At 41.6% G+C, this 18115-nt stretch overlaps 1 long non-coding RNA gene across 1 annotated transcript in view; it reads left to right on the forward strand.

Annotated features, from left to right (window-relative positions):
- The first annotated feature begins 4411 nt into the window (after positions 1-4411).
- The window catches only part of LOC131445221 (uncharacterized), a 56994-nt gene continuing 43290 nt past the window's right edge, over positions 4412-18115 (forward strand). Inside the window, exon 1 of the long non-coding RNA XR_009233821.1 lies at positions 4412-4893. This is a non-coding gene — a long non-coding RNA (uncharacterized LOC131445221). The remainder of the gene's footprint in view (positions 4894-18115) is intronic.

The raw sequence follows: 18115 nt of genomic DNA on the forward strand, positions 1-18115 counted from the left end.
AGCAGCAGCTTCTGCTTCAGCAGCAGCAGACGTGTAGATGAGAGGACGTGATGATTATCACAGGAGGAGTGAGACGCTAAGACAGCAGTGTCCAACACATGTCCTTTGTCAGCAATCTGCTCATTAATGTGCTGCTGACCTTCAGAGGACACAGTCAGAGGAGGAGAATAAAGAGGAAGAGGAGGGGGAGCGGAGGAAGAGGGGGGAGAGCAGGAGAAGAAAACTGAGCAAGGGGAGGAAGATGGAGTGGAGCAGTTTGAAGAAAGAGGAGGAGTATAGTTTTCTAACTTCCGTATCTTCAGATTGTGACCAGAGTGAAAAGGAAACAAGGAAAGAGGAGATTTACTGATGAGTGTTTCTGTGACAGCTTTGAAACATGAGTTTTTCTTCCTGCAAATGGATTTCTCTGTCACCTCCACCATCGAGACAAGACGGATGACACAACAACAAAACCTCAGTGAAGACGACAAACAACCACTGACGACAACAACAACAACAAACACACGATACGACAAACAACCACTGACGACAACAACAACAACAAACACACGATATCGAAATGAAAGTGTCAGAGGAAACATTTGTAGAGTGTAGAGTGGAAACATCCTGTTAGAGGGTAGAGTTAGACCATTCCTAGTGATGGTTAGGCCAGTACTAGTGTTGGTTAGGCCAGTACTAGTGATGGTTAGGCCAGTACTAGTGTTGGTTAGGCCAGTACTAGTCATGGTTAGGCCAGTACTAGTTATGGATAAGGGTAGAGTTAGACCAGTACTAGTTATGGTTAGGCCAGTACTAGTTATGGTTAGACCAGAGCTAGTTTGACTAGTGATGAAGATCAGTACTAGTCATGGTTAGGCCAAAACTAGTTATGGTTAAGGGTAGAATAAGACCAGTACTAGTTATGGTTAGGCCAGTACTAGTTATTGTTAGGTCAGTACTAGTGATGGTTAGGACAGTACTAGTGATGGTTAGGCCAGTACTACTCATGGTTAGGCCAGTACTAGTTATAGTTAAGGGTAGAGTTAGACCAGTACTAGTTATGGTAAGGCCAGAACTAGTTATTGTAAGACCATTACTAGTTATTGTTAGACCAGTACTAGTCATGGTTAAGCCAGTACTAGTTATGGTTATGGGTATAGTCAGACCAGTACTAGTTATGGTTAAGGGTAGAGTCAGACCAGTACTAGTTATGGTTAGGCCGGTACTAGTTATGGTTAGACCAGTACTAGTGATGGTTAGGCCAGTACTAGTTATTGTTAGACCAGTACTAGTTATGGTTAGGCCGGTACTAGTTATGGTTAGACCAGTACTAGTGATGGTTAGGCCAGTACTAGTTATTGTTAGACCAGTACTAGTGATGGTTAGGCCAGTACTAGTCATGGTTAGGTCAGTGCTAGTTGGGTTAAGGGTAGAGTTAGACCAGTACTAGTTATGGTTGGGCCGGTACTAGTTATGGTTAGGCCAGTACTAGTCATGGTTAGGCCAGTGCTAGTTTTGGTTAAGGGTAGAGTTAGTTGAGTGAGTCTGTATTTTTAAATGAAACTTGTGCAGTGAAGCAGTGAACATGCTCATGGTTCCTCCTCTCCTCTCCTGACACATGAATTATTCATGTGTCAGGGTGAATCTATTATTCATGGCTGGTTCCCAGGTGTCAGACTACCAGCACCAGCACAGTGAAGCCTGTAGGGAGCGCTGCTGAGGGCTGTGTCTTTCGCTGTATTTAAACACTTTTATGTTACATTTAACAACTGTAGGAGGATATATACATATATACATACATGTGTATATATATGTATATATATATATATATATACACACACACTTGCATCACACTTTTTTTATGATGCTGTTGTTACACTGTCATACATATACACGACCTGTAGGTGGCGGACAATCTGAACGTTAGCAAGTCTAAAAAAGCCTCAGTGCTGCTCTCAAAAATGGAGAAGATTGATCAGGTTGAGGTGGTTTGGTCACGTGCAGAGCAGAGACAGTGATTATTGTGGACAAAGGATGTTGGAGACGGAGCTGCAGGGCAGGAGGACAAGAGGACGTCCACAGAGAAGGTTCATGAGGGCATGAGGACAGTTGGTGTAACAGGAGAGGACACAATGGAGAGGACAAGATGGAGGCAGATGATCTGCTGTGGGAGACGCAGAAAGAAGAAAAAGAAGAGACTGACTGCCAAATAATGAGCTGTTCTATATATCCAGTAACAGATTGACTGCCAAATAATGAGCTGTTCTAAACATCCACCAAGGAGCTGATAGCAAAGTAGTGATGGTGTTGGACAAAAGATGTTGAAGGTGGAGCAGGAGGACAAGAGGAAGACCACAGAGAAGGTCCATTGTTGGCTGAACACAATCAGGAAGTCTTTGTTTAAATATCCATATTTTGTTTATATTTCTAACAGCTGAAGTACGGAAGCTGAGAAGGACCATGGTCACACAGGTGACTGAGTGAAGTGGACTCTCTGAACCTCTCGACCTGAAGTTAATGAGTGTCGTGACCGACGATCTCCTGTGAACACGTTCATTTATCTCATTATCACAAGAAAACGAGCCTCGGCGAGAGAACGTGACCTCAGGGATAACACACGCTCACCTGGACGTCATTTACAGACGCGCTTATTAAAAAGACGACGCTTGTGAGTGTTTTTGTTTGTCTGACAGCGGTGAGATGTCCCGCCGCACGCACACACACACACACACACACTGCTCTCCTGAGGCAGATGCAGCAGGTTCACCACACATTTCCATGATAAGACGTGAGTTGACAGCCGTGAGGACGCAAACCGCTGCTGTTTGCAGGGAAACATCAATCATCCACAAAAAGCCGCCTCCCAGGTGGCGCTGACCTCTGGTGACCTCGCAGCTCTGCCACACTTCCTCTCTCTCTCTCTCTCTCTGTGTGTGTGTGTGTTTACAGTGAGAACTGTTGCTCAGGTCCGGTGTGTTTTTCCTTCCTTTATCTCCTCGGACAGATTCACCGCTGACATTAAGACACGTCTCGACGCGAGCGGTGACGTCCGGTCTCAGACTGAATCCTCTCACTGACGGTGGCACACGATCAAACTCTTCCCCAGAAACAGAAACACAAACGTTTATTTTGGAATTTGTGCTTGTTGACAGCAGCGAGCGAGCGAGCGAGCGAGAGCGCGCTGCCAAAACAAGAGTTATTTTCAATTTATATTGCAAGTGAAGACTGTGAAGGATTATTCTGAGGCTCAGAGGACAACATAAGAATCATAGACTGTAAAACCAGACGGAGAGGTGACTGAGAGGGATTGTTACTAAAGGCCTGGCTGTGTATAAAGTACCTTAAAGTGATACCTGAGTAAAAGTACAAGTATGTGACCAGAAAATGACTTTGGTAGAAGTTGAAGTCACTTTTTTACTGTATTTCATAAAAATAGCATTTTAAGGCTGCTAAAGCTCTGGATAAAAAGCCAGTACCTTGCGTGTTGTTCTGTCGAACCCGCAGGAACACGGTGTTTCCCGCCCTGAGTGAGAATCACGTCTCACAGCAGGAGCTGAGCGAGGATCAGGATGTCAGGTGAGCAAAAGGTGTCGAAACATCCAGAGATTACCGCGAGGCTTCCTCCACTAATCCCTGTCTTCTGTGGGAACTCGGCGAGACATGACGGGGGGTTTAAGGAAGTGGCTTTACCTGGCGTGGTGCAGATAATCATCACTTCCTCCGCTGACAGGAAGTCAATCCTGTCCTCGGGAAGTTTTCTCAAATCACATTTTGGGTTTCTCTCTGTGTGTGTGTGTGTGTGTGTGTGTGTGAGTGTGAGTGAGTGTCTTGAGGAACATACAGTTCTCTGCTTCCTGGCAGGAATGTCCAGGAGAGACGGGAACAATGGAAGAAGGAAGAAGGGGAAAAAAAGGAAGTCAAGAAAAAGAAAGAATGTTTTGACCTCACATGGACTCACATCACTCTCACTGATGGAGGCAGCATGGTTTTAATGACTGTGTGTGTGTGACAGTGTGTGACAGTGAGATAAAGCAGTAAACTGTTGTTAAGACATTGTAGACCTAAGAGGACATATACTCATCATTTCTAATTCTGCTTTTTCTTATTAAATAAATAAATAAAAACAGTATAAATATTAACATGGGAATAATGAGAATATTACCTCTTATAACTACTCTTTAACATAAATCACCCTGCACCTTGAGTATATTTCAGATATTTGCGTGAATGAGCAGGTGAACAGGTGTACCTAATAAAATGGCGGGTGGGTGTATGACTTTAAATGTTAGCTTTAGCTTGTTTACGTCGTAGAGACTAAGAGGGTGGAGTCGTAAACGTGTACAATTTGTGTGATTGGTTGATTGAGAGTGTCGTCATTGTTCCGGTGCTGTGATTGGCTGGGGGGCGGGACCTAGTGACGTATGCAGGTGAGGGTCTAATTAGCGCGAATGAACGGCAGCTGTTTGCTGGTTTGTGAGTAAAGTCAAATGTAAGAGGTTTAAAACGGGTTTAAAGTGTGTTTTACTGGTCACTGTGATTCATGTACTCAAACACAAGGCTGCTAACAAGCGGACACTTTCATCTTTTACCCTCACAAGTTCAATAATAAACGTATTAGGAGGAGATGGTGTGTTGTTAGCCTCTCCAGCTAATCGGCTAAGTTAGCTTCTCCCAGGGGCTGGACTGCGCAGACGCACTGAGTGAAGTTTAAACGTTTATTTTAATATACGTTATATTATATTATTATTTTAATATACGTTACCCCGTTACGTTAATAATATATTAAAACGTATATTGACCTCAGAGGAGAAGAACCTCCATGTCAGCGGGCCACGGTCAACCAGCAGCCCGCCGTTACCCTGCCTTCAGTCCGCCACCGACGACCTCCACCACCGGGAGTTACCTGCAGCTACTGTGAGTACTTAACTCTGTTAAAATATATTTAAATCTGTCGAAAATGATTGAGAACGGTGAAATTATTGCATGAAAATCACTCAAAAATACACAACAATACATGTTTGTGCTCTAAATAATGTTAAGTTTTTACTCTGGTGGCTCTTTTTGTGATATAATCTCTTACATTTATAAATCTAAACAACGTCAAAGTCGTCATTACACACACTTGGTAAGTCACCTGTCAGGTGAACTATTGTCAGTGATTAACTGACATTCCTTACATTTGTAAACTGTGTTTTTGTGGTTTTTGGACATAAATACAGATATTAATATTAGGGTATGCAAGATATTGGGCTTTTCGCAAATATCCAATATTAATTTTTCTGTAGTCGTCTCTTCTGTAGTAAAATTAACATATTTTTAATTCTCCTCTCCCAGAAGATGTAGAAAAAGATTTCCTTCATGGTTTGAAATGAACTAAATAAAGGAAATAATAGTTTTAGAGGACGCATGCATAGAAGTCAAGGACTTGGCAGCGGATTCAGCTAATGTTTTAGTTTATAGTCATTTTGGGGGGATGTTGGCACGTTTGCCGATATCTGAAAAAACACTTTAAAGCCAGTATCTGCTGATGCTGCTCTAATTGAAATATTGATGAAAAATGAAAGCAATGACAGATGGTGAAATAATTCAGTTGGCACTCTGTGTGTGATATATTATATATTATTATATTTCCTTCAAATATCTCTTGTATTTCTTATGGAAACACTCGCGCCCTCAGTCAGTCGCCTGGCTCTGTTTGAAGTCTAAATGAAAACTCTCCTCGTCGCACATGTTTACTCTGTCCATTGTGGGCTTCGGTTAATCTCTGGTGATTAACTCGATATGGAAGTTCCGTCTTTGCCGAGGACGCGTCTCTTCATTATGCTAACCCTCCTTCTGAAGTAGGAGGTCGCGTCGTTAACGTGTGTCACAGTAATCTGTAATGATCAGGTCAAAGGTCGTCAGTCATGGTTTTTGAAATGGCATCATGTGCCCAGTCAGCTTTTTTTCTTTTATAGATCCAAATGTGGGGGAGAAAAAAAAAGGAGCTTAGCGTTCTATTGTTGCTGATACAGTTGAGGTCAAAGGTGACTTCAGTGTTTTTTGACGCGTCTTTGAATGCTCAGTTTGACGTGTTATACAGAGCCACAGGTTCATTTGAAGACGAGCTGTTTTTATTTTAGATTTAAAAAGAAATATTAGAGTCTGACAGATGGAGATAAAAAAAGGTCCATGAGAGTCCACTCCTCTGCTGCTGCTGCTGCTGCTGCTGCTGCTTTTAGTGTCTGCGCAGACCTGAATATAAAACACTCTGGAGAGGAAGGAGGAAGACGCTCTGAGCATCAGAACGAGATGCTCCTGTCTGTGTCTCATACCGACACGTGTCCTCTGAGTGTGTGAGTGGACAGAAAAACTCTTTAAACCAGGCTCGTGTGTGTGTGTGTGTGTGTGTTTTACTGGAGCTTAATGAAGAGTGGAAAGAGCACGTAAATAGTATGAGAGGAAGTCGTGGAGGTATAAAAATGTTCCACCATTCAGTGTTTGGTCGTTTTTCATGCAGTTTGAGTGCGTTGTGTTCTTATATCGCACAAAATGTGTGACCCAGGTGTTCGTTTAACAGGACATGCAGTATATTTCTTGTATGAGCAAATCATCTTTGTTTAAGTTCTTTTAAGCTTTTGTACAAACACAATGGGCAGATTGTGAGGAGGAGATAAAAATGGTGAAAGCTGCTGTTTCTTCCTGTTAGTTTTTCCTTTTGTACGTCAACTCATGAACTCGCTTCACTGAGGGGTTAAAATATTTCAACTTGATTAATTCATGTCTTTAGGCATCACATAATCTATTAAAATTATGCGTCAACTATTTAGATCATCAATGTCTTGCATCTTCTAGAACAAACGACTCACTGATTTAATTCAGTATATAAAAATATCCCTAAATTCACACTGTGGATTTTGTTTTCGCCTGGCGCTATTTTATGCATCCACTAATGTCTGCGTCAACTTGGTATGAATCCAATTGCACGGAGAACTTGGCCTGGCTTCTAATGCAAGTTTATTATGAAGCTCAAAATACCTTACATTACCAAATATAGATAAGTGAACATAAAGGTCAGGATGTGCCAATTTTGCTCAACTGATCATTTAATTCCATTCCAATGTCATTGATGTCATCCTTCATGAAAGACCATTAAGATGAATTAACACTGCTATAAAGTGGTTTTAACATTACAGCTTGGATTTATAGTGGAGCTGTGTGACTGTCAACATAATAGGGATTCATTCATTCATTTATTGTGATAATTGATCAGATTTTTTCAGCTCCTTAAATGTGGATATTTTCTTTGTCTTTGCTCCAAGTAACAAAGAAATTCCCCTCTTTCTCTCCCCTTCCTCACCTCTGTCCCCCATTTTTCCTTTCACCACAACCTGTCTTGGCAGGTGGCTGCACATGTTTGAGTCTGGTTCCGTCAGTTTTAGTGTTCTGTGTGAATTGTCGGAGTTTCTCTGCTCGCCATAATGTTGTAAAGGTTTCTGCCGTCCTACGTACACAGCCTTGAGATAATATACGTTGTTATTTGACATAAGCAAATAATTTGTATTGAATAGTTTGAGAAACAACATTTTCTGACATTTTATGGACCAAACAAGAACTCGATTAATCAAGAAAATGAGCGAACGGATTCATCGGTAATGAAAATAATCCTTGTCTGCAGCCCTGGAACACAAAGAAACGCTGTGTGGTTTGGATGCATGCTGCATACAGAATTAGACGTGTTCTTTTTGGATGAGAAAACAAAACAATTCACCTCTTCCTGTTAAATTAACCTGAAATGAACTGAGACGAAGGCAACGCACGCATTCATGTAAACAAGATGATTCCACACTACCCAGTATGTGTGTGTGTGTGTGTGTGTGTGTGTGTGTGTGTGTGTGTGGAGGAGGCAGGCCTGACCCAAATGTCCCAAAGTGCCATTTATGAGGCGATGTCTCTGACAGACTGCCCACACGCTCCTGCTAATTCTAAGCCATTAGTCTCCCACACGTCGTCCACGCCGGCCGGAACGCTCGCTTGGCACCGAGCGCCGTTGTTATATTTACGGAAAGCGTGGTAAGCAGCAATTTGGCTCGTGAGCTGACACCTCGTACCTCGCACTCCGAGCTGCCATCTGGACCGGCGTCTCTTACTACGAGAAAACATCCACCGTCTCAATCTGTCCGACTCCATCTCTGTTTTGGGTGAAAGGAGTGGAAGCTTCCTGCTTTGGTCTAAAATACACCCAGTTTAAATAATGAAGATGAAAAAGCAATCTGAGCAGCTTCTTATTTCTATATTTATTATCTTAAGAAATACCTGAAAACAAGAGACAAGTGTTGGGTGATGCACTGGATCATAATGAAACCTAGTATTTATTAATTTTCATGATATGGTTTTCCATATACCAACAGATTCTGTGTTTCCACAAACCTGTGATTACGTTTTAATGATTTCTTTGTTCTATGGAGCAAAGAAACATGCAATTTGTTCATTTCAGCCAAAATATTCTGAGTTTAAAGTGATATTGACATTCCACATGCTCGTCTCTGAGTCAACAACAACCTTGTGACGTTTACAGTCGGAGTTTAATCAGAAACCAAAGTCCTAAACGTGTCAGTGGTGACGGGGACGCCGCACATCCACACATGAGTGTTGGTAACTGTTGAAACTTGTGAATAATCTCGAGACATCACCTGAAGTCATGATGCATAATTCAGACTCAGAAACATTCGGAGTTGTTGCAGTACAGCAGGTTTCCTCTCCCCTTCTCCCCGCCCCTCCCCTCCCTCTCTCCCAGCGGGCGATCTCAGTCGAGCGTTTAAAAATAGAGCGGAGTCAGACTTGGATTTGTGACGCTTCAGGGAAACCAGGCGCTTCTTCAGAGAAGCGCTGAATCCACACTGCCAGGGCTCAAATCTGCCGACATGGGTGACACAGTTTGGCTCTTTTTTGAAACGTTGTCCAAATGGAATGGGTTTTTTTTTTTTTTCTCCATATTTAGACGCCACTGCTGGAGAAGTGGAGCAAGGACTAAAGTTAGACTTTAATGGCTGCTGCCTGATGAAGTAACGTCACACTCCACCGCGCTGCTGGAGCACTTTATTCCATTGATATATTCACAAGGAGACGTTGTTGAATATAAATGTAGTGTATCATACGGTAAACGCACCACACACCATGGTCCCCACATCTACTAGTTTATAAAAGACTTATATAACTCTTTTAATGACCTGTGGATGAAACTCCACGGTAGAGTAATCTGTCGCTGATTTTCTCCATTAATCCAGTTCTTTTGACCATAAAATGTAGGAAAATGTTGAAATAGTGTTTACCAAACCTGGAAATCACATTCAGAGATTAGAAAATGTTCACATTCTGAGATTAGAAAATAATCACATTCAGAGATTAGAAAATGTTCACATTCTGAGATTAGAAAATATTCACATTCAGAGATTAGAAAATTTTCATATTCTGAGATTAGAAAATGTTCACATTCTGAGATTAGAAAATGTTCACATTCTGAGATTAGAAAATGTTCACATTCTGAGATTAGAAAATATTCACATTCAGAGATTAGAAAATGTTCACATTCTGAGATTAGAAAATGTTCACATTCTGAGATTAGAAAATATTTACATTCAGAGATTAGAAAATGTTCACATTCTGAGATTAGAAAATGTTCACATTCAGAGATTAGAAAATGTTCACCTTGCGAGATTGTTGGCGAGAAGCTGAAAAGACGCTCAGAACACTCAAACCAGTTAATCAAAATAGATTGATAAACGATAATAAAATGATGAGTTGTTGCAGTAAAAGTATCTTGTGTCTGTTTTTAATGATCAGATTTGTTTTTGTGGCATCATATTTTGTTGTTTTTGCCTTTTAAAGTAGATCAAAGCAAAGCAGCTTCGTTTTGTGGGGATTTAATCTGCGTCTCTGTGGAATCAGAAACTCTGCCACCACATTTCCAAACTTTGGTCCCACGGCTTAAAAACACACACACAAAAAGGGCGAGGAGCGTAGTGGATTTGATTCTGCCGTGTAAATCTGTCTACAGAGGCTCTCGGCCCCCGTGAGCCGCTCCGCGCTGTCAGAAATCACCGCTAATTACCGGCAGAGGTAAATCCCCCTCATGTAGAAACAGCTTAAATCAATTAACCCGCTCTGCGGACGGCTGGGCTCCAGCCTCGCCGCCTTTCTCACGATCCTGCAGAACTGTGGGAACCCGGTCCGATCACCTTCCCTCCCCCCACGAGGCTTCATTTCACTCCTCCTCCCTACCTCCCTTCCTTCCTTCCCTTGTTTCCTCTCATCCCTCCACCATCGAGCCAAAAAGGGACACAATGAAATGATAAAAAGATCCACACACACACACACAGTCAGGTAATACCACACACTGAACCAGGATTTGACTGATTTTTCTCTCCTCGGTGGGGGCAGACCATAATAGTGGCTTTGCCGTTGTATCACACAGATATTAGCCTGATGACAGAAGTGCAGTTTCAGCCAAGACACCCACTGATGACAATGACCCACTCTCTTCCACCTACAAGAAAATTTATCGTCTTTGTACGTTAATCTTCTTTTCATTCGGCTCGACGATGAAGTCTTTTTTTGCCAAGTCGTTACTAAATCAAGTCACTTTGTCTTGTGGAGCTGTTATCATCTCAGTGCCCATTGGAGCCTCTTCTTAGCCTTCAATAATCTGCAAATATTAAACATCTAAAACAGTTTTAGTGTAGAAACAAACCTGTTCATGGTGGACAGAGTCCACTAACTTTGGTTTACCAGTGTCTTTGATGCTAAAACCATCAGAAATCCTGTTTTTAATAATGAAAAAACCCTCAAACCGATAAATCCATTATCAAAATAGTGGACGATTCATTGAATAATCAATTATTCGAGTAATTGTTTCAGGCCTACTGGGAAACTTTGTAATCCACAAACTCCCTCAAAGTCAAAAAGTAAAAAAATTTCTTATTTTTGTGTTCAGATTTACCTCAGTCACACAAACTGACCACACGAGGCAGCAGCAGACGAGCAGTCGACCGATATTTGTTTATCTTTGACGTCAACGTTGATACCGATCTTTAGAATTCAGAGCAGCAGATTTACGTACAAATACTTTTCGTACACAAAACTGTTTGACTTAAATAAATATTTATTTCTTAGATTCTTATGACACAGCACATGGTATATTCATTGTGTGTTAATTTTAGGGCTGAAACAATGAATGGAATGAGTGATTATTAATTGACTACTTTGAACGACTAGATTAATCAACTACTTTGATCACCGTTGGGAGCATTTTTTTGATAATTAAAACCAGTTTTCTGATTATTCAGCTTCTTAAATGTGAATATTTTCTGGTTTCTTTGTTCCAAAGAAAATCATTAAAACTGAATCATTTTGAGAAACATCTTAACATTTTCTTACATATTATTTGGGAAAATAAACAACAAATGAATCTATTAAGTTGCATATTATACTGAATACTATACTGGATATTATAACCAGTACAGTTTCTGTCATATTAAGACTGTAACTAATAATTTTCATTATCGAGTCATTTGTTTGGTCCATAAAATATAAAATATGTTCCCCAAACCTTTGAAAAAGGAACCAGAAATATTCATTTAAGACACCGAATCATTAGAAAACAAACATTCAGACTGATTAATCAGGTTAGTTGATGATTAATTTAGATCTTTCTGATCTGTGCTGAGGTGTGAGGTGTTCCTACAGTAGCGTGACAGAACTCCTCTGGGAGACAGAATCCATCGCCACGGCAGCGCACAAACAACTGAAGGCTAATGTAAACACATTCTGCCGAGACTCCACTCTACATGTGTTTAAGTAAGTTGTTGTTGTTGTTGTGAGAGTGGACGGTTAATATTTATGGATTTACTTAACAGATGTTCTCACTCACTTTTCCCTGAGCAAATGAGCAGTGAAAATAATGCTGAAGGGCACGTCGTTGGCAGCTGTTTTTGGTTATTAGTCCACGTCTCTTGTCGTTGGGCCAAACTAAATCCTGAAACCGCGGGAATGGCGCTGGCCTTGTTAGCACAGATTTAAAAAGCCTAAGCCCTTGTTAACCATCAATTTCAGGAGGGGAAAATGAAAGAGAAAAGCGTCCATCAACACCAGCCGCCTCCCCCTTCTTCTTCTTCTTCTTCTTCTCCCCAGTGAATTTCAATAAGTGACCAGTTACAAATGAGGAGGCTTGGCAGAGTTCATTTCACACATATAGACTATTTAAAACATGCGTCGGGCAGCTCCACCGTCGTTAAACTTGACGAGGATTCTGTTCGATGTTGGAAATATGTGCTGCTAAAAAAAGGCTCATTAGGATAAAATATAAAAACATGTCACTTTCACAAACCTTAATCTTTTTTTTTTATTTCATAATGAGCTTCAGGAGCCCAAACATTTCCACATTGACTTTAAAATCCCTCTACAACTCTTACTTTTGTGTATTTATGTTACAGAATGAAAGAAATAATGTTTATTTCATTAGAGAAGACAATAAATTATGTCAGGCAGTTGGATACAAGGAACAATGTGTTAAAACCCCCAAAAAACATCAGTATTGGTTGTCTGTCCCTGTTTCCCCATGAGTTAAAACCACAGATTTTCTCCCTGGACTTTGGTACGGGTGCCATTATTACACATTTTGCCAATAAACGGTATTGGCATTATATGATATTAAGTCATTACAAAGGGCGCTACCATGGCTGGAATCTGTTGCTGCTTATTAGAATCCATTATCAAATGTCGGGACCATTATTTCTTGCACTTGGCTCTTAAGACAACAGTTCCAGAATTGGAGGACAGTTTACGCATCAGTTTATTTACTCGTTTATTTATGTCGTATCCCGAGTGAATATACGTACAACACCACGAGTTATTGAGGGTGTCAGAGCACGGCTGTGGGGGCTGTGATGAATTAAACAAAAATAAGATTTGATAGTCACAGTACTTTAGAAATAGCTAAATTAGTCAAGTTGTAGAGAGCAGTGGCGGACGCGGTGCCAAAGTACCAACATTTCCAAGTTGTTGCGAAAAGAGAAAGCGGAGAGGCGACAAAATTGACCAGCAAATTGAGGATTCACAAGATTATTTTTGTATTCAGAAGCTGGAGGATTCTCTTCAAGCTGCTGCCCACCTATTTTGATATCTGTGGCTGCTGGGAGAGCGAGGACGCCAGGCCCCCCCCTCCTCCTCCCACGCCAGCGTCAGCTGAGGCGAGGAGAAAGGATCAACCTGGATTTCTGAAGTGTTTGTTGTGTTGCCATAGATGGATAATGCCAGGGGCCCTGCTGGATAGATACCGAACACTTTCACCTCCATGCAGACGAGACCCCCACACCGGTAAAACCCGACGCCCACATCATCCCCAGCTCGCCCTGCTCCCACTCCCACACTGTCTGTCTGTCTGTCTGGATGAAAAGCAAACGCTCCACCGTTTCTACCCCGAGGGGTAAAAATATACTCGGGCAAGACGTGTAGTCAAATACGAGAATAGCAGAAACATGTCTGTCTTTATATTTTTAACAGTGGGTTGAAAAAGTGCTTCCAGGCAGGATGTCTGTAAACATCCTCCGTGCCAAGTGTGTGTGTGTGTGTGTGTGTGTGTGTGTGTGTGTGTGTGTTTTTTTTATTTTACCCAGCAGCTCTGGCACAGACGGGAGAGTTCACAGTGAGAAGAGACAGGAGCTCCTGCCTGGAAGCAGCGGCTCACACATCCCAACAAAGACTCCAACAGCAGGAACTGACGCTCACAAGTCTCCAGTCACACATCTTCATTCCTGTCCCTGAGCTGGATTTAGACTTTTATTTAGCACATTTCACACAATGCAACTCAAACAAGGAACAACCCACCACTACGCCCATGAGGGTTATATGTTTGGGCTGACGGTATGAGTCCCAAGAGGGTTTGTCCTGTGTTTCCATCAAGAGGAACAGCTCAGTTATTTGCCTTTTAGCCCCAATTTTTGGCACCCTAACCCTTTGGAGTGCTGCAGTTTATTCTCATACAAAGCTTGACGTCTTCTTGAGACAAACGGCCACAAACCCAGCAGGAAATGGATGTCCTCCATTGTCGCCGTTGCGCTCGTTATTCTTGTCAGTCTACTGGCACGGCCATCAGGGCACAGTCCACATTCGGCCTACCAATGAGGTTCCAAAACGCAAGCCTGACCATTCCAAACTCTGACCTACTGTACTGAACCATACCGTGATGGAGACACAGCAGTGGTCACAGCATATCCATGTGGACTCCATTAGGGTTGGGTCCCAAGTGGGTTAGTCCATGGTTTCCGTGGTTGCCCCACCAGTGTTTGCCCACTTCAAGCCCATCTCTGCCAAGTACCCTTTCCAGGTCCACATGGATATGCTGTCTCAACCACCCGACCAACGCGAAAGATTATCAAATATTCAACGTAAAACAGAGGTGAGGAATGTTGGAAAGCCCTGCATGGACTCCACCATGGACTCCACCTATGTGGTGTTCATTTCTACCGAACTGTAATACAAATACAGAGTAGTGGCGAGCATTGTTGGCTTATTTTATAAAACCTGGGTTCTCCAGTTTCCTGCTACAGTCCAAAAACATGTAGATGTTAACTGGACGGTTTTAAATTGAAGGTGGGTGTAGATATGAGCATGAATGGTTGTTTGGGGCCCCCACCATTTGCCGTGTGTTCACTCTCATGTGGTAGATAAAGGGGTAGATAAAATTCTAATCTTCAGCCCACTCTGTTTAATTACTCATCTTCATCATAACCAGACCTGGTGTTCAATATAAACAGCCATAACTTAGAGGCACAAACAAGGCGCCTTCCAAGGTTCCCTCCCTAGATACCAAGGGCACCAGGCCAGATGCCTGGTATCTCAAGGCTTTCTAACTCTATGTATCAGACCTGGCACACAGAGTCTGAGATGATGCCTCTCTGTTCATATCTCGGGCATTGTCTGGGTTCTCCTCGGATCTGAGACGTCTACAATAAAATCTTTAAACTTAACTCATTTTATCTCTGTAACAATCGTATTATCAGATATCTGCAGATACAGTATACCAAGATCCATCTGATATGACTAAAATTGTAGCTCCTTGACTTCTGTGCTAGTGTCCTCTACTACGACTATTTTTTTTTAACATTTATTTATTTTGTGCAATGAAGAAAATGCATCTGCTGAAAGGAAAAATATTATTTAATATAATATTGTGCACCCTGAGTTATTTTCCATGTTATATACAAATAAGCACATTTGTGTCGGTGCATTTACTACCATTTATTTAAATAAATAAATATTTATATATATATATATATATATATTATTAAATAATGACATGTAATGTAATGTAACATGTAATAATATATATATATATATATATATACACATATACACATATATATATATATATATATATATATATATATACACATATGTATGTGCATAAAAAATGCACACCCACACAGACAGATGTTATTTATGTCTTTAATAAGGTGATATCACTCAATATGTGCAGGGGATTCTTTATTTTATGATGGTCATGATGATGATGAAACGGATAGTGTTGATTATTTTTAGAAAGCATATTATTACAACCCTGTTTTTTTTCCCTCCCTGTTTTTGAACATATTGCTAACGCCGTCATGGAAAAGCCATTTCTGTATTAATGTTCCAAACGTGTGTTTATGGAGACAAAAACACGCCGCGCGCCCTTGAGGTTTAAAGTGATCTCTCCGTCTGTTTTGCCCACAGTTTTTTTTTTCCTTCCACCCTGTCCAGCTTCAGCAGCTGTGCACACACACACACACACGTGCTGAACTACTCTGAGCCGGTCAAATCCAGTCTGCTGTAATTAATGAGAGAATCAGGCAGAGTACCTGAGTGTTTGCTGCAGCGGCCTGTGCACAGCTGCCGCTGCTTCTCCTCAGAGGATCACACTGTGTTTGCTGATATCTGATAATAATAATACATTTTACTGCCAATATCAGGACCATAGACCTTTTTTATTAGGCAGAAACGTGGTTTACCTGAAGTGATGTTATCAGGCTCCTTGAAATGCTTGACATGAGCTTCGAAAATTGCCTTAAATACAAGGAGCGAGTAACGTTAAAACAAGAGAGAGAGAGGCAGGGAGCGAATGACAACGTGATGCCTGGGAAATGAAATGATCTCTGTCTCACCAAAGAAAATAACAAAGACTGACTTTGACCACATTCCCAAGGACGATCACAAATCAATAACACATACAGCGCTTGCATGTAAGCTGTGACGGCATGTTCCGCCCCAGAATCTGAGGGAGTTGTTTCTGGAAAGTCCTTTTTTGGAAAGGGTCCTTGAATTTGATGTCAACCAAGGTGTGTGAACCCTGAATTATGTGTGCATTCGGGGGGGGGGGGGGGGGGGGAGTAGGCTTCCATGGAACGGCAATGGTTGTGATCATCATCAGCAGCAGCAGATTAGCTGGGAATGTCTGAAAATACACCCTCAGATGATCATCCAGTCCCTCAGAAGTGTGTTCACTATGGAACGCCGGTGTTGTAGAATTGTCCGACCGCCCGCTCAAACTTCCAGCAGCCGCAGGTTAAACCACAGCTAATCAGGGCTCCAGCTAACCGTTATTATATCGATTAACTGAGTATTTGTCTGGGCCACAATGGCAGAGAATGTTGATCCCTGTTTCTCCAAACCTCAAAATGATGTTCTCGAATGTCACCAAAAGTGATTCACCTTCTCTGAGTTCTTTTGATAGGTGGAGCAAAGAAACCAGGAAATATTCACATTTAAGAAGCTGAAAACACCACAGTCTTTTTAAACTGTGAAGCTGTTAAAACAACACCTTCAGGTGTTTCAAGCTAGATCGAAAACATAATTCTCCACCTGTGTCAGACACTTTGTGACTTCTGTATTCAAAAATAAGGTCTATGATATGGGGGAGAAGTGGGAGAAATCATTGAGATTCTCTCTTAGACGATCATGGAAAAAGCCGTAATTGTAATCGTTGCCTTCACAATCTTAATTGAAGTAATGAGATACTTAAACATTCCCACTTTTTTTTACCACGTATAGTCGGAGTAATTGATCGCTGAAATCGAAATCCGTTGGCAACAAAAGTAAAATAGATTGTGTCTTGTATTTTTAATCTCTACGAGGAGACGGAACCTTTGTTCCTCCACATCTCCATCTCTTCTCCTCTCCGTCTTTCTCTCTCTCTCTCTCTCCTTCCCTCCCTCCCTCCCTTGCTGTCTCTTCCACTGGAGTCTGCCAACTCTCAGGCAGATCTGAGCTTGGACAGATGGTGGTGAGCAGAAAGTGTTTACTTACACACGCTCCGAACAAAACGAGCAGATGCCCGCGGAGCCGGAGCTGCCGCCGTTTCCCTCCGATCGCCGTGATACGGAGACGGCAGACAAACCAACAGAGGAGAGATGATGTGTGCTTGAATAAAAGGAGGAAGGAGCTGGAGATTTTCACCTCACACACACACACAGACTCACTGGATTTCAATGGGTCTGTGTTGCTTTTTCGCCCCAGTCTGTTTATCAATGTCTGTCTCGAGTGAGATGTTTTCTAAAGCCTACGGGGGATTTTTCTACAGGCTTTTTTGTTGTTGTTGTTGTTGTTGTGGATCTTCTCAGTATTCTTTTCTCTGGCATTTTCTGAACATCACCCATGTTGCATCGATGCTGAAGTGAAAACCTCAAAAATCAAGGCAGCCTCCATCTAATAAAGTATGACTGAACATCAATAATGGTCCGTCTCTCCAATCTACATTTTATTATATTATTAAAAACAGTGTTTCCAATAGAATTTTCTATTATGTATCAACTAAATATTAAATGCATGAGACGGCTCATCAAAAACAAACAAGTCATTTTTTTAGGATGAAAACATTTTATCAAGTTTCTGAGAATTTGTAATAATTGGCCAATTATTAAACTGATTGATCTGTATATACCCCTAATTGTAAATTTAAAATTGGCCAATGTCATTTCAATTTTCATCCATCTTTTTTAGATGGATGAATACAGTCCTGACAAAAAACTGTGTGCTCAGTTCCCAGCATCCTTTGCTGCAGTCCTCCTGAGTGGTTCCTCTCTGTAATCATGGTGATTGGCACCCACAGCAGTTCCTTTTGATT

This window comes from Solea solea, chromosome 18, assembly GCF_958295425.1.
Source record: "Solea solea chromosome 18, fSolSol10.1, whole genome shotgun sequence".
NCBI classification, from domain to species: Eukaryota; Metazoa; Chordata; class Actinopteri; order Pleuronectiformes; family Soleidae; genus Solea; species Solea solea.